Raw genomic sequence first — 25,663 nt, forward strand, 5'->3', positions numbered from 1 at the left:
TGTATAGGAGGGAATGCAATGGGGCTCCAGGGACAGATTATCTATTGGTAATGACTAACTATATCAGGCTAACTCCCAGTGGCACCTCTTCTTTTGTTTTATTCCATGAGTCTCTGATGATAATTATGTAGAAATTAAAGCTTTGGTTTTCTGTCTTCCATGTAATGTTGATATTGTTGGATTCATTGTAACAACCATCTGATTGGTAGTGGGTTGAAGAAGCTGAGAATTTCTAACTTGGAAAATGGAGAGGCCAAGATGATAAATTGCAATAGAAATTATGATTTGCAAGTTATCAGATGTTTGAATTCCTGTCACATAAAGAGACTGAATTTATGTAGAGGTCTAACCCACAGGATTGATTGCTCAAATGGCTAACTTGCAAAGAACACTTCTCTGGAGTTTAATTGACATAGACTAAAATGTACTTCTTTGATATGTAATTGATGAGAAGGAGATATTTGATTCTGTATTTTTCCAACATGTTTTTGATAAAGCTAAGATGATGAAGATGTAGTGGCTCTGTCTTTAAATTCTCAAACATGTAATATAAAATCGTGGAAATTTTTCAAAGAGCAATGGATAGGAATAGTTTGTGAAAAGTTAAAGAAGACATTTTGGACACATAAAGTTTATTATAATCTACACCATAGTGTCCAAAAATCTGGTCCCATGCTGTCAGCTTCACAGATGTTACTTCTGAGGAAGATGGATGCCACTGGCAGTTGATTCCAAAAGTGTAATTTGGACTTTTAATTGGCTTTCCTAATGTGGTAAACAGTTTAATTGTATGATAAGGGGTGTTTTATGAATTCTATTTTATAGAATATTCACATTGAATGCTCCTACTCTCATACTCCTACTCTCCTGGGAAAATTTATAAATTATGAAATTATAAAACATACTTTGCACTTTCCTTTGTGTGTGTATATGGTCATCTTAACTAGTAATTTTTTAAGTGTGAAGTGTTACTAAGAAATACATGTATCTTCACTTTTTAAATAATTTTATTGTGATGAAGTTATTCTGTTGATGAGGATTTTAATTCCAACAAAATTTAATCTTTTATAAACTTTTAGAGTCATATGACTAGTACATATTCATGGAGTACTATGATATAACATGATGTTTGGATTCTTGTATATTCTATGTAATAAGCAACGAGTGAATATGTCTCCTGAAACACTTAATATTTCTTTATAGTGAACACATTCCAAATACTATTTTATAGTTTTTATTTTTATGGAGAAATAAGAAATATATTATCATTATCTATAGTCATCCTACTATGCATTAGAATCCCAGAACTTTTAGATCTCTGAGAAGAATGTTCTTGTTTTCCATGTGTGTTTGGAATTATTTTATAGTCTTTTATTATAACTATATATACAACTACACTTTTTCACAGATATATGTAAAAATTATTTGAATGTGGTACAGATATCCATTTCTATGGAGTCCACATATTAGCTATTCTAAATTATGACAGGTCATTTGCAAAAGTTCAGTTGAAATGACTGACTCAAATGGTAAGTCAGTGCTGTGTCTAGTAACTGTTACAGACATAACTTGTGTATTTTTAAAAATGTAAAGTTATTTTTTAAAGTATTTATTTTTATTTATTCGAAAGACAGAGTTACATAGAGAGGTAGAGACACACCGAAAGAGAAGTCTTCCATCTGCTGGTTTACTCCCCAAATGACCACAATGGCAGGAACTGAGCCAATTCAAAGTCAGGAGCCAGGTGCTTCTTCCAGATCTCCTAGGTTGGTGCAGGTACCCAAGGACTTGGGTCATCTTCTGCTTTCCCAGGCCATAGCAGAGAGCTAGATCAGAAGGAGAGCAGCTGGGACTAGAACTGGCACCTACATGGGATGTTGGCACTTCAGGCTGGGGCTTTAGCCTGCTGTACCACAGCACCGGCCCTGTAAATTTATCTTTCATGTGAAATCAAAATTTTGGTCGATTTTTCTTTAACCATTCCCTGATGCTTCCATAATTTGAATGTAATGAGGTAATGGCTTTGTGAGGCATACTTTAGTGAAATTTTTAAGAGTAAATTTTGTAAAGTATACTCCAGACTAAGTGTTTATAGATCAAATAAAACCCATTTTGACATGAAAGCCTAAGCTCCTAAATATTTTAGTGCCCACGTTAGGAATTTCTTTATTTTACAAATATGTGCAAACAAAGCACAGCATTTAGCACACTTATTTTTCCAAGGTTAAAAATACATACTTAAATTACTAGCTTGTTGGCGGCACCACGGCTCACTTGGCTAATCCTCTGCCTGCGGCGCTGGCACCCCTGGGCTCTAGTCCCGGTTGGGGTGCCAATTCTGTCCCGGTTGCTCCTCTTCCAGTCTAGCTCTCTGCTGTGGCCCAGGAAGGCAGTGGAGGATGGCCCAAGTGCTTGGGCCCTGCACCCGCATGGGAGACCAGGAGGAAGCACCTGGCTCCTGGCTTTGGATGGGTGCAGCGCGCCGGCCACTTGAAGGGTGAGCCAATGGAAAAAGGAAGACCTTTCTCTCTGTCTCTCCCTCTCTCTCTCACTCTCTAACTCTGCCTGTCGAAAAAAATTACTAGCTTGTTTATTGTTCAAAATTAATATTAACAAATCTTTCAGTCCCAGCTGTTGACTTAAAACCACAAAACCAATAATTCTAAATAGTAATATTGAGACCTATGTAACATTAGCTAATGATCATATGATTTTCATACATGCTTACTTTTTTATAAAACTAGTGGACAAGAGCATAACAAGGATTTTTCTGAACTCATTTATTTCTCTTAAGCTTTCTTAAATCCTTTTTCTTTCCCATCACTAATCTGGTCAATGGTAAACATTCTATTTTCAAACAAAGTATATTACATTGGTCTAGTGCCTTGAATAATAAAATTTTAAAGTTTGCTTCTGACTTCTCTTGCTTAAAAATGTTTATGAAATTCATCTTTTTTGTATAATTGTACATCATTCTTTCTCATTGTGTATAATTCCTCTTTGTGAGTAGGTCACAATTTATCAATTCTACTAATTTTGCATTTTGTAATATCTGTCTTTTTGATAATACAAATATTGCTACTGTGAATATTTACATAGATATATTTCTCTTAGGGTTGGAATGAAGTAGAGTTGTATATATTCATCTCTCACAAGTAGTCTCAAAAAAAGTGTTGTAAAGTGACTTTTTCAGTTTCTACTCACATCACCCACCTATGAGCAGTCTTATTACTCCTTAGACTCAAATAGGTATTTTCTGTATTTTTCATTTTAGCTAATCTTTTTTTTTAAAGATTTGTTTATTTTATTTGAAAGTCAGAGTTACACAGGGAGAAGCGGGTGGGAGGTCTTCCATCCACTGGTTCACTCCCTAATTGGCTGCAATGGGCAGAGCTGTGCTGATCTGAAGCCAGGAGCCAAGAGCATCCTCCAGATCTCCCACGCAGGTGCAGGGGCCCAAGACCTTGGGCCATCTTCCACTGCTTTCTCAGGCCATAGAAGAGAGCTGGATTGGAAGTGGGACAGCGAGGTCTTGAACCAACACCCATAGCGGCTTTAGCTGCTACACTTATATATGTGAATTATCACCTGCTGTTTTTCCTTACATTTCCTAATGATCAAATAAGTTAATCACTGTTATATGTAATAAGCATGCAACGAGGTCATTTGGACATATTGAAGTGTGAAATCCAAAGATCTTTCCCCATTTATTTTATTTTTCATTTAAAAATATATTTGAGATGGAGAGGAAAAAGGGGAAGAGACAAAGGAGAAAGGGTTTGAGGGAGGTAGAGAGGGAGAGAAAGAGGGAGAACCCAGCTATTGGTTCACTCTCCAAATGCCCAGACACCTACAATGGCTTAGACAGGGCCAGGCTGAAGCCCAGGACCTGAGAACTCAACCAAGGTCTCCCACATAGGTAGCAGGAACCCAATCACTTGAGCTGTCACTGCTGCTACCTAGGGTCTGCATTAGCAGGAAGATTGACTCAGGAGCTGTAGTTGAGTATCAAACCCAGATACTCTGATATGGGATGTACCAGAGTCTCAACTGCTGGGCCAAATGCCTGTTCCTTTTGTAGAGTTTCCTGAATTTTTCTTATTGATTTGAAAAAGTCACTTAGATATTTTGGAAATGAATATTTTGTCCAATATATATTATGGATATCATTTCTTTTAGTGAATTGAATTTTTTCTCTTTTAATTCTATATTAGTAAAGAGATTCTTAGTTTGAATACAGTATAGCTTACAGTTTATAATTTTTAAGTACTGATAACTGTCATTTTAAGAAATATTTTTCCAGCACAAAATTATTGTGCTGTTTTTCAATAAAACTTTATTGATTTTTTTATATTTGTTGTGTTACATTTATAAGTGTTATCACCCTAGAGTAAATTTGATATAAGGTTGGAAATCAAGATTTTCATTTTCCAGTGCATTCCAGTTGACAAGTACTATTTATTGAGAAGTTCGTCCTTTCCCAATGTGCTGTAGTATGCTCTTTCTACAAACCAAATACATAAATAGCATTATATATTAATATTCATACACATATACACACAAGATGGGATTCAAAAAGTTTGTGTAAAATTTACTTTATCTTGAATTACATTTCTCCATGCACCTTTTGAACTCTCCCTAGCCCCATAATATGTGTGTCTTTGTGTGTGTGTGTGGGGGGGGTATATGTGTGCAAGTTTGTAGGACTATTCCCTCCATTCCTTTCTATTAGTTAGTTTTCTATTAGTTAGCTGTCTATTTGTGCCAATAATCCACTCTCTTAACTACAATAGTTTTATAAGAGCTTTACTCTCAAATTGTCCTTTTTTGTTCATCTTCAAATTTATGCCATTTAGACCTCTGACTCTTGATAAAAATTTTAAATCAGACTTTTAATTTCTACAAAAAATTTTATATTAGTATTGCTTATTAGGTGTTGAATTCAAAGATTAGCTAATATTTAATATTGAAGTTTCCAATTCATGAATATGTAGTACTTCCATTATTCAATTTATCTTTGACTCTCCTGAGTTGCGTAATTTTTAGTATAAGGATTTTACAAATATTTAACATATGTTCAATGCTTATAAATTTTACTCCCAGGTAATTAGTCTTTCATGATTTTAATTTTGTGTTATAGTTAACAATTTAAAAATAAAATGATTACATACAAGAACTGAATTCTGTTTTCAACTTTGTTCCCAAGTTGTAAGCAAGTCATATGAAGATGTATTCCACTCTAAAAGCACCTTTTCAGCTGCTTTAATTTTAATTTATTCAATGATATGCAAAATTTAAATGAAACTTGTACTGTATGTAGATATTATTTTCTGTTAAAAAGAAATACCATATTAAATTATATGACTATGTTATACACATCATTCTAGGTCATGCAGGTTGTCTTACTCATATCTTCTCATGGCAGAAGAAGACAAAGGTCTGAGTATTAAAATAATGTTTAATTTCCATGACACCGTTAACTTACTCACCAGATCCACACCTAAGTGGAGCATGACATTACTGATGTATTCTATATTTGGCAAAGAACTATAAGTATAGGGTTTAAATTACACTTTGGAGGAGTCAATGAATGGTCACATCTATTTTTAAAGTGAGGATTAATTGTTTCTGTCAAACTAAGGTTTCAAGCTAAGGATAGAGTTTAGAAAAACATTTTTTTAATTTATTTATTTAACAGGTAGAGTTACAGAGAGAGAGAGACAGAGAGAAAGATCTTCCTTCCGTTGGTTCACTCCCCAAATGGCCACTACAGCTGGCGCTGTGCTGATCCAAAGCCAGGAGCCAGGTGTTTCTTCCCGGTCTCCCATGCGGGTGCAGAGGCCCAAGCACTTGGGCCATCCTCCACTGCCCTCCCAGGCCACAGCAAAGAGCTGGACTGGAAGAAAAGCAACTGGGACTAGAACCCAGTGCCCATATGGGATGCCAGCACCTCAGGCAGAGGATTAATATTTTTTATTACCAATTGTATATTTGACATTTTGTTTATAATGTGAGCCTGATATAAAACACTGTTGCTGTGGATTTGTTCTAGAGGAGGAACGCAGAGGGGGCAAGAGGTGCAGAATCACCACACAGACCCCAGGAGTCAGGTGAAAGTAGGCCAGAGGTGAGCAGACTGCAGACTCATTTATTTCAGTTGGTATAGCAGCTTATATAGCTGAGGCAGCCAATCCAGTCAAGGGGCAGTTTATGCCCTATCCAATCGCAGCCTGTTGTCAGGCAGGCTCCATTGCCATGTGGTTACCGAAGCCATTCCTGAGTGCTTGCCAGTGGCCATCTTGGCATGGCCTTCTCATTCCACCACAAAACATGAGAAAGATGTCCTTTAGATGAAACTCCAAATAAGACAGACATCATTGATGATTAATAATACCTTCTTCTTCCAGTGTCTTGTAGATTCCCATTTAGTAGTTTTTACTATTTGAGTTAACATTTGCCTAAATCATGAGCATGTGAGTGTGTATATTAATTACATTGAAAGAAAACTAATGGAACATTATATATTACAGTCTTGTTTGGGAACAGTTCGTCATCACAGCTGAATATCACAAAAGATCAATGAGTGGCTCAATAGCTAATCCTCCACCTGTGGCACCGGCACACCAGGTTCTGGTCCCGGTCGGGGTGCCAGATTCTGTCCTGGTTGCCCCTCTTCCAGTCCAGCTCTCTAATGTGGCCCGGGAGTGCAGTGGAGGATGACCCAAGTGCTTGGGCCCTGCACTCGCATGGGAGGCCAGGAGAAGCCCCTGGCTCCTGGCTTCGGATCAGCGCAGTGCGCCAGCTGCAGCGGGAATTGGAAGGTGAACCAACAGTACAGGAAGACCTTTCTCCCTGTCTCTCTCTCTCACTGTCCACTCTGCCTGTCCAAAAAAAAAAAAAAAGAAAAGAAAAGAAAAGAAATCAATGAGGTGAAAGGCATGGGTTTAATTTTTGGATAAATCAAATCACATAGTTTTTTGATTTATAATATTATCATGAATTCTACCTTAACAGTTTCCAAACTTAAAAGTGAGTGCAATGGCTGAATCAGAGCCAAGGCCTATGGAAAATGGTGCACATCTACCTCTGTCCAGAGAACACTTCAAGTGTATATTTTTCAAGTGGTGAATAAACAGAAAGATATCAATATAAGGAAAACTCATACCACTGAATAATATTTAAGTGGTATTAAAATAAGAAAAGTTATTATGACTTCTTATCAAAGTATTGCTCCCTTCTTAAAAAACTAAATTGAATATGTTTAAAGATTTATTTATTTATTTGAATAGGCAGAATAACAGAGAGAGAGAGGAAGAGACTGAGAGAAAGATTTCTTCACTCCTCTGGTTCACTCCCCAAATGGCTGCAATGGCTGGGGCTAGGCCAGGCTGAAGTTAGGAGCCAGGAACCCCATCCTGGTCTCCCATATGGTTGGAAGCAGCCCAGTTATTTGGGGGCATTTTCCTCTGCCTTCCTAGGTACATTAGCAGGGAGCTAGATCCAAAGCAGAGCAGCTATAGCACAAACTGGTGATCCCATTTTGGGTGCTGGCACAGCAAGTGGCAGGTTAGCCCACTGTGCCGTAATGCCAGGCCCATAATGATTATTTAAATAGCAGGTTAAAAGACTGAACCTCAAGAAAGGTGCATTTGATCTTAATGCCAGGGAAAGGCATGTGACACAGTATTAGCCAATAAATTATATGAGGGTATTTGTCAGGAACTAATGGAATGTTTTCTTTTATAATAGAAGTTAAGAGACAGAGAAGTGGTCACTTTGCTACTTTGTTCTTCTGCCTTTGAATGTAATTCTGTTTCTTAGAGTTGTGATAGCCACATTGCAACCATGAAGCAAAATACCTGAAGATAAAAATTTAATATATAGAATTTTCAATACGAAAAGTAGAAAGATGTTGAGGTCCTGATGAATCTTTGAGATGAATTAATGCCCACTACTATGTACCTCCATATTTGTTGAAATGCATGGACACATAAATCCTTGTTTGAGGGGCCGGCACTGTGGTGTAGCAGGTAAAGCCACCACCTGTGATGCCAGCATCCCATTTGGGTGCCAGTTTTGAGTCCCGGCTGCTCCACTTCCAATCCAGCTCTCTGCCATGGCCTAGGAAAGCAGAAGATGGCCCAAGTCCTTGGGCCCCTGCACCCATGTGGGAGAATTGGAAGAAGCTCCTGACTCCTGGCTTTGGATTGGTGCAGCTCTGGCCATTGTGGCCAATTGGGGAATGAACCAGTGGATGGAAGACCTCTCTCTTTCTCTCTGCCTCTCCTTCTCTTTCTGTGTAACTCTGGCTTTCAAATAAATAAATAAACCTTTAAAAAAATCCTTATTTGATTAAGCCACATGTTGTTATGAGTAAAGCACTTCTACCAAACAAAGCATAAGCACTGGATTGCAGATAGTCTGCCTCTGAACTCAGCACATTGGCCTAGGTTATAACATGCAAGAAATTAGCTATTAAAGTTAGCCTGCGGCTGACACTGCGGCTCACTTGGCTAATCCGCCTGCAGTGCCGGCATCCCGGGTTCTAGTCCCAGCTGGGGTGCCAGATTCTGTCCCAGTTGCTCCTCTTCCAATCTAGCTCTCTGCTGTGGCCCCAGAGTGCAGTGGAGGATGGCTCAGGTCCTTGGGCCCTGCACCCACATGGGAGACCAAGAGGAAGCACCTGGCTTTTGGCTTTGGATCAGCGCAGTGCACCAGCCACAAGGTGCCGGCCATGGCGACCACTTGAGGGGTGAACCAACGGAAAGAAGAAGACCTTTCTCTCTGTCTCTCTCTCTCACTGTCTAACTCTGCCTGTCAAAAACAAAATTAGCCTGCCCTTCCAGTAGTTCTGCAGATCAGATGTTAGGGTCTATGTTAATTCCTATTATCATTTTTTTGTTTGTTTAAGATTTGCTTATTTATTTACTATTAAATTTAGTTGAAAGATAGAGTCACATAAAGAGATTGGGAGGTAGAGAGAAAGACATCTTCCATCTGCTAGTTCAGTCCTCAAATGGCCACAATGGCTAGGGCCTGACCCAGGTTGAAGCTGGGAGTCCAGAACTCCATATGGGTCTCCCATGTGGGTTGCAGGGCCTTAAGTACTTGGGCTGTCATTCAATGCTTTCCCACAAACATTAGCAAGGAGCTGGATCAGGAGCAAAGCATCAGAACTTGAACCAATGATCTAACAAAGAATGTCAGCATCACAGGTAATGGGTTTAACACTCTGCACCACAATGCAGGACCCTATTCATATAATCTCCTAATTAGTTCCTTACAAGTACAAAATTCAATACATATTTCAATAAATATTTGTGCAATGGTTTTGTTTTTAGTGCTGTAGTAACATCATCAGTTGAATGCAGCTCCTTGGCTTCCTAGTTGTTCCTTTTCACATCCCAGTACTGACATGCACAATTTTTGCATGTTCATGCTTCCTTGTCTCACAATGGCCTGAACATTATGACAGGAAACTGTTTCTTGCTCTCTATCAAAGTGCTAATTCCAGCAACCTTGCAATTCAGCTTTTTTAGTGAATATTTCCAGAAGGAATGTTAAGTCTTAAAGTGGCTTCTGCTTTATGTAAGGCATTTAAATCTGCTATTGAGTAAATGGTTACTGGAAATAACATGGGAGCCTAAAGTGGAAGCTACTGCAGGCATGTGGAGGTGGAATGTTCATTTCATAGCAGGTGAACTCGTGGGAAAGATTTAATGTAAATTGAATCATTTAGGATAAACTCAGGACCTCCAGTGGATTTTCCAGCAGATGATCCCTTTAAGACTTCTGAAATCCCTTCTCTAGTCAATGCTGAATTCATCTTAGAGCCATTCTTTCATACTTCTTAAAAGTATACACTTTCTACTTTCTCTGGAAAGCTGTGAGGTTGCTTGATTGTCTTAGACACATTAGAACAGCTCAAGACAATATTGAGTGCCTAGTTCATTGCCTAGCTAAACCCTGTTTAAGTCATTAGTCAGTATGGTGACTACTTAAACCATATATGTTAGGTGTCATGTGTCAAGTACCTCAATTTAATTTTCTGGTTTCTGGGGGTCCCCATCTGCACCCCAAATGTGTTAGTTTTCATGTTGTACTTTGAGGTCTTCTCCTTTACCTTGGCAAGCATTTACCAGATATTCTGCTTTTCAGTTTCTTAATGAGTTATAATTAACACACCTCACACAATTGCTTTCCCTTTTCTCTCATGTGTCAATTGCTTATGACAGTGTCTGCTAGTAAGGTCTTAGCTGCCAATAGCACAACAGAAAAGCAGTCACCTGAATTGTAATTGTTTTGACCTAGTGACTTATCAGAACTCAGCTCTGCCTAGAACCACCTCCTGAATTTACAGTAGGTAAGAAAGGATTACGTGGAATCCGAACAGTCATAAACAAAGGCTCGGGGATTGAACACACAATCAGCCAGCTTAAACTGCAAGTCTTAGAAATAAGCAGTGTTGCACATTTGCACTGGTAATTTGATTGGTTACAAAAGGGATTGATTGTGCCCTGTAACCCCAATATATATTCTTTTATAGGAGCAGCAATGTGGCTTAAACCTGCTTAGCATTCATATATCTCCCTAGGCTGTGACTGCAGTTGCAAATATATTTTCTGCTACTTTTGAAGTTGGAAATTACATTTGAATTAAGCCAACATGTTTTGGCCTACGTCATAAGTTAAATATTTGGGGGCATTAGTTTTATTATTTTTTCATAATTTTTTGCCTTCTGTTTTTAACTGAAACACCAGCTTTTGAATTCTGGATGGTCAGTACTTGAGCGCCACAACTTATTCTTTTGCACCTCCCTGAGTATCTGGCAATGACACCTTGAACTGTTACACTTCCATCAGTATCTCCCCAGCTATGTGACAAACTGACAGAACCATTGCTTGATACTATCTGAAGGACAAACCATGAGTCACAATGCAGGGCTTCCACTTTAGTGTTCTGCATCATGTTTGGAACTGCATTTCTGAATTTTTATTTTCTGAGAGTTTAATTGAATCCATAGGTCTGCCTTACCTGCTTTTATTTCTTTTTTTGATCTTTGTATTTATTTATATGAGATGAACAAATTTCATGTGTATTTCATAAATACAGATTTAAGAGTATAGTGATACTTCCCACTCTACTCTCCTTCCTTGTCCATGCTCCCAACTTTAGTCATTCCTTTCTTATTTTTCCTTTTAACTTTTGTTCTGGAATAGGAAAAGAGCTGATTTTATTTCTGAAAGTATTGCTTAATAGAATTTTTAAAGTAAAAAAAAATTAAATTTGGTCCCTGGAGCTTACTTTTTAAACAAACAAACAAAATGGTTTTAGCTCGTTCAGCAGAAAGTGTAGACAATTCCCTCAAGCTTTCTTGCATCAAAAGCATTAAGATGTCACATATATAGCTTGTGGTGAACGACACACAAAATAGACTTTCTTTTAAAGGGGTTTCAATGAAAACTATAAAGCTTACATTACTAGAAAATTTTTCTAAATGTTCTATTTTTGGCATATTATGATGAAAACACTAGGCCATCTTGATAAGGACAAGCATGCTGAAATTCCTTCTGCAATAGCTATGGTGGGATAACTATTACTAACAAATATTCCACATACCCTACTCAAGCTTCACCAGTTGCCCTAACAATGTTCTTTGTGACTGAGAAATCCATTCCAGGATTATATACTCCATTCTGTCGTTGTGTTTCTTCAGCCTCCTTCTGTCAAGGAAAATTTCCCAGCTCATCATGATCCCAACTTCTTTTCAGATCATGGGATGATAATTTTGCAGAATTCCTCATCCTGGTTTGTCTTTGATTAGATTCAGGTAATGTGTTTTGAGCAGTGTTAATCAAGAGTGGTGAGGTGATCAGTCCACTGTTTTATTCTAAATATTATGTGGTTTTTATTTGTTTCACTAGGTGTGATGTTAATTCTGATCATTTGATTTAAGCTGGTTGTTGTTTACCTTTGGAATTGGTACATATTTTTTGGCTGTAGGAGGTACTTGGGGACTATGAAAACATTCCATTCCTCATCAAATTCTCACCCACTAGTTCTAGCATATGTTCATGATTTTTGGCCAAATCAACTGTCACTTTGATGGTTACCAATTGATGGCTCCCTAGTTCCCTTATTTCTTCCATGGTATTTTTAGTTGACATTCTATAATAAATAACAGTTTTATTCCCCCTGTTTACTTATTTATTTGGTTTTGAAAATCAGCATGTACTCATGAAGTCATACACTACTCAGTGGGTCTTAATATGTTGCTATTATTCTTTCTATACACAACTTATCTCATGTTAGGCGAGAGCTACTTTAAGATAACTCCTGCATATTATTTTATATGTCCTATCAATCTGAAGATGTTACAAGTTCCCCTGATCTTTCCGTTCTCCAGCTCTGGAGTTGGGTACCTCTTCCTCTCAGGAAGTTTGTTTCCTTTTAATGACAAATTTTATTTAGAAACCAAGATCTGTGCATGAGTTGTGTTTATTGTTACTCAGGTATTAACGCCTCTATGCCCTGTCAATGAACAGAACTTTGGAACATAGGTATGTGTTTCATATATATTTATACCCCAATCTTTATTTTCATATTATATTTCTCTAAGTCTATCTGTATCTCCATCTCTATTTAAAACTTTACCATCATAATGAAATATCCAATTCCAAAGGATTTATTATTTTATATTTCCTCTTTCCATTTACTGAGATTTGCTTCTTCCTTTTTGACCATGAGAATCCCATTTGCATTAGCTTTAGTCTCTCTGAAGGTAATGTCTCCCATCATTGCTGCTACTCCCTGACACGGATGCCCTCCTCAAATGCATTCAGCCTCACTCTGGGGCTGCTGCTATTGCCACACACTCTCATCATTGCCTCCCACATCCTATCTTGGGCTGCTGTAGCCTTTCCTAACATTGACGCCACATTTCATGGTGGTCCATCTTCCCTGCTCCTCAAATGTTTATTCATCTCGTTCAGGTTCCAGAACCCCATACTGGCTCATATCTGACTACTGGGACACTCGTGCCTCTTTGCTTACATCCTGTTATCCAAGGAAGACAGGTAGGGAAGTAGACAGGTCAGAAGGGAGACAGGTTGACAGAAAGGAGGAGAATTTTTAGACAATCAAGAAATTTACAACTAGAGATCTTTAAAGAACTATTTTTCATTTTTAACAGTCCAATTTGGGGATTTCTATTTTAATTTACTCTATTACCCTTGTTCATATATACTGTATCTTTAAACATGCCTGTATTCATTTAGGAAATCAATTTCTGTTTTTAACACCAAATGTCTAGCTTATTATCACTTTTTGGAACATTCCTGACGTGATTTTGAAAATAAATTGTTTTCATTGTATAACACTGCTAATTGCCTCCTAGATTGCACATACTCATTACGACATTCAGCTATACTTTCCTTATTTTTTGTCTACTCTCTTTTCATTCTTACAAAAATATATCAGACACATAATTCATTTGTATTTCAACATCTTTATATTCAAGTTGCTTTGTCTCATATATTGTGAAGGAATGTTATTTAGCAATAAAGATCCATGAGAGTGTTGTGTACTAAGAGTACATCACAGAAATCAGACTTATCTACTGTGCTACTTAAACTCTATAGTTTCCTCATCTGTAAAATAGGGGTAATAATTAAAGTTATCTAGTTCTTGTGCTTCATGTTCAAGTTCTAATACATGCTACAAAAATATCCATTAAAGAAATAATTATAAGTAACATGGTTATGAGGATTACTTAATACCTTCTATGTTGAGTTTAACTTTATCTGATATTAATACATTTCTTTTATTTTGTTTTTTGTTTCACTTTTTTCCCCAGTGCATATTTGCTAATATTATAGGTTTTTTTTTCAACCTCTTTTATAGAGAGCATTTAGGTGGGCTTATTTATTAATCACTTAAGAGACCTCGATTTCATGTATGAACTGAATATATCTGTGCGTGTTTTTATAACAACTATTTGAATTTTCTATTTCATCACAATTTATATTTTCTGCTTCTATTTTTATTAGCCCTTTCATTTATATTTCAGTCTTTTACTATATTTACCAGATTTCTTAAAAGTGACACTATTTTCTTCATTCCTTAGCTTTGTAATTGAAACTTGTAAGGTTCATTTTTAAGATTTTTATTAATATAAAGAGAACAGATTTAATGTATTTCATTGATACATTTCTAAGGATATAACCATACTTTCCTCCTTCCCTCCATCCAACACACCCTCTTTCCCTTCTTTTTTATTGCTATAATTTTTGCAATAACATACTTTCAACTTGCTTTATATAATCACTAACCATAATGTTCAATGAGTGCAAAGTAGAAGCACCACTCTTCCACAGGAGTATAGACAAGGGGTATAAATCATATTTGTTATTTTCTGTGGGATTTTATAGAAATGAAGATATGTTTTCTCTTCTATAAGCTTTATGATTTTAGGTTTTACTTTAAAAACTGACTCAACTGCTTCTGAAGATGGTGTGGGGGAGGAGTCACAATTATGTTTATTTCTATGGTTATCTTTTTTTTAGCACCATTTGTTGAAATAATCTTTCATTGGATTGCTTGATAGCTTTTTGAAAAATCGGATGATGTACATCTATTTCTTGACTCTATTTTGTTCCTGGACTCTGGACTCTGTTTATCAGTTAATATTTTGGTCAATTTGTGCTCTCTTGATTAATGTAGTTTTTTCAAAATTCTTGAAGTCACAGTAAATTGTTCAATTTTGAAGTCTACTTCTAGAACGATTGGTGTTTTCTAGGTCCTTTGAACTTTCATATATATTACAGAGTCAGTTTGTTAATTTCTCCAAAACATCTGCTAAGATTTTAATAAGGAATTATTTAACCTATAGGTTTATTTTGATACTACAGTAAGTCTTCCAAAGTATGAGCGTATCCCATTTTTCAAGTTATTAAATTCTCTCTAATTTAATTTAGTATTGCTGCAATTTTTAATTCCAATGTCATGGACAATTTTTGTTAAATCCTTTTATGTACTTTATACTTTTGATGTTTTTCAAATGAAATATTTTAATATTTAATTTTTACTTTTCAGTATTTATCTCTAGCAATAAAATTCAATTAACTTATTAAACTTGAAATTTTAGATTTATCTATTCTCATGGTTGTTTCATAGATTCCTAAGGGATTTTCATGAAAATGGTGCCATCTGAAAATAGAGATAGCTACCCTTTTTCTTTTGAATCTTCAGATATTTTAAAACTCTATTTCAAGGACTAGGACACCCAGTACAATACTGAATAGAAGTTTGGCCTTGCCTTGTTCACAAATGACATCTAATCATTCTGCATTTTTTTTTAATATTTCACATATTTTATTAAAAGACACTTTTGTATAAAATCTTAAATGATAGTCAAAAACACGGAATTGCTTGGAACCTCATTTCTTTGACATAGATCAAATCTTTTGCCAGCTAGATTAATTTACATATTCAGTTTTGTGAGTATATCTATACACAGTTATAATGGCCTTGCAATTTTAAAGCCCACAATTTAGACATCCTGAGATATCTCTAATTCTTTCTTTTGTGTCTTATTCAAATAATATCCAGCAGAACAGATGGATGAATAGGCAAATTTATCTTCCCCCTACATACATCTCCTGCTTGTTTTAAGGGCTTTTTCATTCTGCATTTTGTAAACAGGCATTATGTTAAGCTTTACGTTTCTATTGATGGATTTGTCAGGCCACCCTTATCATTGTCCTCTTCATCTTCTTCTAAATTTTCCCCCTAATTTATCCACACAAAAAATGACATTTCTTGGGCTCCTCTTTTTTTTTTTTTTTTTTTTTTTTTGACAGGCAGAGTGGACAGTGAGAGAGAGAGAGAGAGACAGAGAGAAATGTCTTCCTTTGCCGTTGGTTCACCCTCCAATGGCCGCCGCGGTTGGCGCGCTGCGGCCGGCACACCGCGCTGATCTGAAGCCAGGAGCCAGGTGCTTCTCCTGGTCTCCCATGAGGTGCAGGGCCCAACCACTTGGGCCATCCTCCACTGCACTCCCTGGCCACAGCAGAGAGCTGGCCTGGAAGGGGGGCAACCGGGACAGAATCTGGCGCCCCAACCGGGACTAGAACCCGGAGTGCCGGCGCCGCAGGCGGAGGATTAGCCTAGTGAGCCGCGGCGCCGGCCTCTTGGGCTCCTCTTAAACACATAAGCTAATGTCTACCTTGATGCTTAACATTCAGATGCTGATGTCACATGTTAATATTTTTATCATGGTTTTTCTATGTTTTTGTAACTGGCCTAGGTAATGCAAATTGTATGCATTTGAGGAGAAGGTTTCTTTGTGAATTCTGTTTTCTTTATTGAGTCTTCATTGCTTAGAATAACTTTGATTTGGTCTGGGATCTGGCCCACAGCTTTGGTTTAAATGTTCAGGTTAGCTAATAGCTATATGAGTTAATTTAGATTGTATAAAATATATTGTTGGTTATAAATGATGGACAACTTATGTTGTGTCTATAAAAAGTTCTAATATTTTATGCCCCGAGATCAGTCACTGCTGGCAGGGCACAATTCCAGTGCAGAACCCTCCCCCATGTCTATGTGCCAGCTAGCTTGTCCTGCAGGTTATGTTGGTTATCTGATTACAGGAGTAGCAGGGGTGCATGCTCTCTCCCTCATCTCTAGTGTCTGACCACGTTGGTATTGAGGTAAGGAGCTAGCTGCCCTACTCTGCTGCCCTTCCATCCTTGCTTCCAATCTTCCCCCATCTGCTCCAGGTACCTTACATGTCCTGGCACTAGGGGTTAAACCCAGAGACAGGGAATACCAACAGCAATGCACCTACAAGGAGTCTCTACCTTAGTCAGGACACCAGTGTCAGCCATGCAGAGGAGAAAGGGGAAAAAAAGAGTAAACTGGAGCTTCTTTGTTGCTTAACCAGCAAACTTAGTAGCCCGGATTCTTTCAAAGTACGCTGACAAAGGCTCAGGAGACCTAAACATTCAGTAGCCAGGCATTGCCAGGTGAAAATATGAACAAAAAGGGAGGTCCAGTCAGAAGGTAGGGAAGGTTCCAAACAGAGAAAGATAGTCAGAGTTGGGATATGCTGTCAATAGAAATGCTTAGAAATACTGGAAAAGGGCTTCTCTCTCGCTCCCCTCTCCTCTCTCTCTCTCTCTCTCTCTTTCTCTCTCTCTCGGCTCCTCTCGTCTTCTCTCCTTGGTAGCTCCTCTCCTCTCTCTCTCTCTCTCTCTCTCTCTCTCTTACACTCTCCTTCTCCCTCTTTTTCCTTCCTTGCCCCTTCCCTCCAGTCTGCTGGGTTTTGCCAATAAACCTTTTCCCTTAAAAAATACTGGAAAAGTTCAAATATCCAGAGATTTGGGTTATGTGCTACGCTTTACTATAAGTCAAAATTCACAGACTACATGATAAAAGCAGGAATCCCAGTGAAGAACTCACTAGATAAGTCTAAGAACCCAGAAATTTGGATAATGAGGTAAGCTCTAATATAAATTCATGGGTTTCAAGGTAAAAACTGGTTACATACTAATTAGGCCAGAAACCCATGGACCACAACCCAGTGAATGTCTGAACACCCAGAGAAAAACTTAAGTGGATTGCTGCTTCTTGAGTTGGGAGGTAAAACAGGGATACCCATTCTCCCCCTTTAACCGTATAGGCAGGGACGCCTGCCACAATTCACCTCTATTCTCTTCCAGAAAGTGAACCAACTCTCATTCCTCATGACTCAAACTTGCCAGCAGTTTGAACCCCAGACTTTTTTTTTTCTTAAGATTCATTTATTTGTAAGGCAGTTAGAGAAAGAATGAAAGAGCTAGATCACTCTTCAAATGACTGTAATGGCTGGGACTAGGCCAAGCTGAAGCCATGAGCAGAAAACTCTATCCAAGTCTCCCATGTAGATGGCAGAGCCCTAAGCACTTGGACTACCTTCTACTGCCTTTCCAGAAACATTAGCAAGGAGCTTGATTGGAACTGGAACAACCAGGATTTGAACAAGCACTGTGATATGGGATGCCAGCATCCCAAGTAGTGACTTAACTGACTGTACTACATTGTTGACTTCTCAAACTTGCTTTAATAGAGTTTACCATACTTAAAGTAGCTCTTGACTAGTTTATTCAGCATCTATAGAAATTATTATTTTACATTTAGGTCTTTTTTTTTTTTTTTTTTGCCACAGTGTCTTGGCTTTCCATGCCTGAAATGCTCTCATGGGATCTTCAGCCAGATCCGAATGCCTTAAGGGCTGATTCTGAGGCCAGAGTGCTGTTTAGGACATCTGCCATTCTATGAGTCTGCTGTGTAACCCGCTTCCCATGTTGGATTGTTCTCTCCCTTTTTGATTCTATCAGTTAGTATTAGCAGACACTAGTCTTGCTTATGTGATCCCTTTGACTCTTAGACCTATCATTATGATCAATTGTGAACCGAAATTGATCACTTGGACTAGTGAGATGGCATTGGTACATGCCACCTTGAGGGGATTGAATTGGAATCCCCTGGCACGTTACTAACTCTACCATTTGGGCAAGTCAGCTTGAGCATGTTCCAAATTGCGTATCTCTTCCCTCTCTTATTCCCACACTTATATTTAACAGAGACCACTTTTCAGTTAAATTTAAACACCTAAGAATAATTGTGTGTTAATTACAGAGTTCAACCAATAGTATTAAGTAGAACAAAAAAATAATAAAAGTGATAAACTATTAGGTTGTACATCAACAGTCAGGACAAGGGCTGATCAAGTCACTGTTTCTCATAGTGTCCATTTCACTTCAACAGGTTTCCTTTTTTGTAGTTGGTTAGTTGTCACCGATCAGGGAGAACAAATGATATTTGTCCCTTTGGGACTGGCTTATTTCACTCAGCATGATGTTTTCCAGATTCCTCCATTTTTGTTGCAAATTTCATTGTTTTTTACTGCTGTATAGTATTCTATAGAGTACATGTCCCATAATTTCTTTATCCAGTCTACTGTTGATAAGCATTTAGGTTGATTCCAGGTCAAGGCTAATGTGAACTGAGCTGCAATAAACATTAAGGTGCAGATAGCTCTCTTATTTGCCAATTCCTTTGGGTAAATTCCAAGGAGTGGGATGCCCGGGTTGTATGGTAGGGTTATATTCAGGATTTTGAGGAATCTCCAGACTGACTTCCATAGTGGCTTTACCAGTTTGCATTCCCAAGTTAGTGTCCCTTTTTCCCCCACATCCTCACCAGCATCTGTTGTTGGTAGATTTCTGTATGTGAGCCAATCTAACCAGGGTGAGGTGAAACCTCATTGTGGTTTTGATTTACATTTCCCTGATTGCTAGTGATCCTGAACATTTTTTCAAGTGTCTGTTGGCCATTTGGATTTTAAAAAAAAGACCTAAATGAAAGATCTTTCGAGTGAGATCCCAGTGGAAAGAATGGGCCATCAAAGAAGGAGGTACCTTTCTCTGAAGGGAGGAGAGAACTTTCACTTTGACTATGATCTTGTCTAAAAAAGATCAGAGTCAGTGAACTCAAAAGGCTTCCATAGCATTGGCAACTCATGACAAGAGCCTAGGGAGGTTTCTGATGCCATAAACAAGAGTGTCAATTTGTTAAGTCAACAACAGGAGTCACTGTGCACTTACTCCTCATGTAGGATCTCTGTCCTTATTGTGTTGTTCAATGTGAATTAATGCTATAACTAGTACTCAAACAGTATTTTACACTTTGTGTTTCTGTGTGGGTGTAAACTGTTGAAATCTTTACTTAATATATACTAAATTGATCTTCTTTATATAAAGATAATTGAAAATGTATCTTGATGTGAATGGAATGGGAGAGGGAGTGGGAGATGGGAGGGCTGCAGGTGGGAGGGAAGTTATGGGGGGAAAGCCATTGTAATCCATAAGCTGTACTTTGGAAATTATAATTATTAAATAAAAGTTTTAAAATGAAATTATTATTTTACAATCATTAGTCTTTTAAAATGATGTCACATTGTTTGATCAATGTTATAGAAACTTGCTTGGGATAAACTCTAATTTTTCATAATTAAGGATCATATTTGAGCTACTGGAGATGATATGTTAATATTTTGCTTCATATTTTGCATTGAAAGTCTTGAGATACATTAGAGTATTTTTTCCATTTTTTATAACTTCTTGTAGGCAGTGATATGAGATTTGTGTTAGCTTTTATTTTGTGGCAGAATTTGCATAATATTGGTGTTTCTCAGCTGCTAAATGTTTAATAGACTTCACCAGTGAAATTGTTACTGGGGCTTTATTTTGGAAATATTTTTCGTAACAAATTTCATTTCTTGGATTCAGTCAGTTCTCTTATGTTATAGTTTACAAAAAATTGTCTGTTTACATTTTCATTCTGTGAACTTCTTACATCAGTATGTTTTTCTTTTACTCTATAAACATATAAAAGTATTACAATTCAAAATAAATAAATAACGTTTGTCTTTCACAATGTTGTGAAGCTGTTTTCATATGTATTTCCTCCCTGATCATTCCTCTTCTCACCCATGGAGTTTCCAATTACATATATACTATATATTCGCATATTGTCCTTAAAGTTTCCTGACACACTTTTCACTTTGAATGAAGGAAAGGAGGGAGAGAGATAACTCTCTTCCATTTGTTGGCTCATTCCCTAAAATTCCACAGAAGCCAGGACTGGGCCAGCCTGAAGCCAGGAAATAGATACTCCATGTGAGTCTCCCATGTGGTTGGTGGAGGATCTATGTACTTGAGTGATCACCTCCTGTCACCTAGAATTCATATTAGCAGGAAGCTAGGTCAGAGTTGGAGGCAGGATTCCATCCAGGCACACTGATATGATTGTGGGCATTCCAAAAGGTAGCTTTACTTGCTGCACCAAAATTCCTACCCACAGCCAGAGATCTGAGCAGAGTTTATGTAAAGAATTTAGGCAGCCCCATTCTAGCCTCCTATACAAGATTTTCCTTTTACTTTCTAGTGGCTCACTTCTTATTAAGAACAGAGAGACTGCATTTTCTTGCAGTTTTAGTCTTGTTGTTAAGTGCCTGTTTTAAGTTCTAAAATTGGAGACCTTAGCCACTCTAAACACAGAAGCCCTATTATATTCTATTTGGTATTTAATGTTTATTAACATAATATCTGCAGTATTATATGTTTTCCCAATGTATTTAACCACTTCTGTCTAGATTTCTTAAGATTCTTTCTTTGTATTTGAAATTGGTTAAATTCCTCCATATGTCACAGCATTTTCTTTTTTGACAGGCAGAGTGGACAGTGAGAGAGAGAGAGAGAGAGAGAGAGAGAGAGAGAAAGGTCTTCCTTTTCCCTTGGTTCACCCTCCCATGGCTACCGGGGCTGGCGCACCGCCGCCTGCGCACCGCGCTAATCCGAAGCCAGGAGCCAGGTGCCCGGTGTGCCAGCGCCGCAGGACAGCATTTTATTTTATTGTTTTTCTGGTTGCAATGAACCATCTTAATCTTTATTCACACAGGAAAATTATCTTGTATTACAGGTGTAAACTTCTTTTCTGTTTCACTATTTTAGTTTTCTATTCCACTCATATGAATTACCTGCATGTTAATCTAATTTGACTTTCCATTCTATTAGCTCCTATCTAGTATCTCCCCTGACTTTTCCTCTGCTTTTCACAAGACTTTTCTTCAACAGCTCTTACACATAATTTTATTCTAATTCTAGAGTTTTGAATTCCATACTTTGCATAATGGTTTTGTGTGTTTTCTATATTCATTTACTCCATTACTTAGTTTTTGTTGATTTTTATCACTAAGGAACATGGTAAGTGCCAATACATCATTGTTTTTTATCATTTATTAAACTTTTATTTAATGAATATAAATTTCCAAAGTACAGCTTATGGATTACAATGGCTTCCCCCCTCCCACAACTTCCCTCCCACCCACAACCCTCCCCTTTCCCACTCCCTCTCCCCTTCCATTCACATCAAGATTCATTTTCAATTCTCTTTATATATAGAAGATCAGTTTAGTATATATTAAGTAAAGATTTCAACAGTTTGCCCCCATATAGCAACACAAAGTGAAAAAATACTGTTGGAGTACTAGTTATAGCATTAAATAAGAGTGTACAGCACATTAAAGACAGAGATCCTACATAATAAATTTTCTCTGCCATTTCCAATTAACACCAGGTTTTTTTTTCATTTGCAATTATCTTTATATACAGAAGATCGATTCAGTATATAATTAGTAAAGATTTCATCAGTTTGCACCCACACAGAAACACAAAGTGTAAAAATACTGTTTCAGTACTAGTTATAGCATCACTGCACATTAGACAGCACATTAAGGACAGATCCCACATGAGATGTTAGTACACAGTGACTCCTGTTGCTGACTTAACAATTTGACACTCTTGTTTATGGCATCAGTAATCTCCCTAGGCTCTAGTCATGAGTTACCAAGGCTATGGAAGCCTTTAGAGTTTGCTGACTTTGATCTTATTCCGATAGGGTCATAGTCAAAATTGTTATTGGGTAAAGTATCCAAACCATTGTATATTTAACTGATGTTTTTCATATGTTTTATAATATAATGCATGAACCATAGGCTGGTGCCACTGCTCACTCGGCTAATCCTCTGCATGAGGCGTCGGCACACTGGGTTCTAGTCCTGGTTGGGGCACCGGATTCTGTCCCGGTCGCTCCTCTTCCTGTCCAGCTCTCTGTTGTGGCCGGGAGTACAGTGGAGGATGGCCCAAGTGCTTAGGCCCTGCACCCGCATGGGACACCAGGAGGAAGCACCTGGCTCCTGGCTTCGGATCGGTGCAGCGCTCTGGCAGTAGCAGCCATTTTGGGGGGTGAACCAATGGAAGGAAGACCTTTCTCTCTGTCTCTCTCTCTCACTGTCTAACTCTGCCTGTCCAAAAAAAAAAAAAAAAAAAAAAAACATTGATTGGTTTTAATGTTGCTGTTTAATTTCATTTTCATATTATATTTTCATTCTTTCTCTCTCCATTTAAAATTGTTTTATAAAGGTAAACTGTGAATTTGCACATATAGGACAATTTCTCCAGAAATGAGATTGTCAATTTTCCCTCAGAGGATCCTAACCTAAATGACTAACAGTTTAGTTATGATGACTATTCAAATTTTATTTAATTTCTTTATTCAACTAGACTCATTATTGTTGCTGGTTATTTTAGAAATATCTCCTGAAAGTTACTGACTAGCATTCTTCAAAATTTAATTGCAGTAAATGCCCAAATCCTCATCTTCCCCTTATGCTCTTCACTAGAGCATAAAATATTGGACACTTCCTGTAGCCTTAAGTGATGCTACCTGATTAATGTTTATATCGATTTTGTAAGAAGTTACTTCCTGTCATTCGCTACAACATTTCCAACAGAGAATGCTCCTTAATCGAGTTTTTGATGAGATATGTTGTTATAAATATCTTCAACCTAGGAAGAAAAAAATGTTTATAAGATTATGTAGCAAAATTGAAGAAGTCTGATGAGTACAGTCCTTCAGTTAATCTATTTCACTGGGAAATAAATAGCATTTAGTCCTTAAATGAAACACATTGTCTTCAGGAGATATTGTGACTATGAGCACATGCATTAATACTTCACTAGCATCAATTTAATTTCTTTTGTGGAAAATGCAATTATCACAATAAATATTTTGCTTATTTATATCAGAAAGAGAAAATGCCTTATTTGACAAACCCAATTTATAAGCTATAAATATGTGTGTTAAAAATGCTTATAAATTGTGCTTTACTTTGTTAGACCAATCATTTAAAGTGACAAAATTGGTTGTAACACCTATTTCATAAAATCACACATAGGTTTCAGTTAACTTTTTGTTCTCCATGTAGTAGATCTTAATAAGACCAATAAGTAATATTTTATCAGTGTAATTTAACTTGATTTTTGCTGTTAAGCCACATCTTAGCATTGCCCCATAAGAATCCAACATAGACAAATCTTGTTTAAATGCCTTGTTTGATTTATATAAATGTTGAACTTGTGAGTCTTTATTTTCTAACTATAAAGAACATTTTCTTTGAATTTCACAGTCCTTTCTTGCAGTCATACCAATCTTGAACTCACTATTGAATAGAGATTCCATTCCAGAACAGCATTTGAAAATGTTCAGTGAAATTATTCAGTCCTACATGTCATCTCTTTGGGGTCTACTGCTGTGCCTTCCTCGACAACAGTGTACGATATGTGCTCCTTTCTCATAGATTATTTATAATTTTTCAGACATATTTTTCTCACTCAGCTTCATACTTTCACCCATTAAAATACTCATGTCAAAAGTTAGATCCTCTTCCTGTATCAAACCTATTACTAAAGCACTGGATATGAGATCAGTCATTTACCATTTTAATTTGAATAGTTTTGATCAATGAGACTTTTTTTTTTAAAGATTTATTTATTTTTTGAAAGGCAGAGTTGTGGGGAGGGGTCTTCCAAACACTGGTTCACTTCCCAAAGGGCTGCAATGGCCGCAGCTGAGCGAATTTGAAGCCAGGTGCCAGGAGCTTCTTCTGGGCCTCCCACGCAGGTGAAGGGGCCCAAACACGTGGATCATCTTCTACTGCTTTTTCATGCCATAGCAGAGAGCTGGATCAGAAGTGGTACAGCTGGAAATTGAACCAGCATCCATATGTTATGCTGGCACTGTAGGTGGCAGCTTTAACCCGCTATGCCACAGTGTCGGCTCTCAATGTTTTTTTCTTATATTAAGTGTGTTTTCATATAACCTCTATATTGTATATATAGCATTCCCTTATTGAAGTTATTTGAAGTGTTGTAACTCATCCTATTTTTCCATACTATTTGCTTTCCCAAAATGCATGCTCCTTATTCCGTCCCTGAAGTCATGCCAGACAGGTAACCACTTGGATATTTTTGAAGTTTCATATACAGTGCTCAATCAAATTGCAAGGAGAATGATGTCATAATAGACTGTTGAAGAAAAATCTGAGTATTTGGAGAGATTTCTGAGGATCTCAAGGAACATCCAATTCATAGTTTGTCATCTATTTTTTCACGTTTTTCATGTTTTGTCTCTTCCCCTTAATCTTAATCCATGACCTATTGAGAGAAAGCCACATAGAGACATGAAGTGCATAAGAACATTTGGGTCAATGACAGATGATATATGTACAATGGTGAGCCCTTAAGATTATAGGACTTGATGCTCTCTGCTATGGGCCCAGGAGTGCAGTGGAGGATGGCCCAAGTCCTTGGTTCCTGCACCCGCATGGGAGACCAGGAAGAAGCACCTGGCTCCTGGCTTCATATCAGCGTGGTACGCTGGCCACAGCGGCCATTGTGGGGTGAACCAACGGAAAAAGGAAGACCTTTCTGTCTCTCTCACTGTCCACTCTGCCTGTCAAAAAAAAAAAAAGATTATGGGACTTGATGATATAAGAGTCATTTTGGTTTGTGTACGTATACTCTGTGATGTTTAAACAACAATGCAATCGCCTAAGGAAGCATTTTGCAGAAACCGTTTCCACTGTTAAGTGACGCCTAGCTGTATAATCTTAGTTATAAGCCTGATCCTAATCTCAGTGCTACAGATAAACCCATTTCTACTAGGAACTGTCAACATTATGGTAATACATACCTACTTTATAAGCATTTCTATATTT

Source organism: Lepus europaeus, chromosome 1 (assembly GCF_033115175.1).
Source record: "Lepus europaeus isolate LE1 chromosome 1, mLepTim1.pri, whole genome shotgun sequence".
Taxonomy (NCBI): Eukaryota; Metazoa; Chordata; class Mammalia; order Lagomorpha; family Leporidae; genus Lepus; species Lepus europaeus.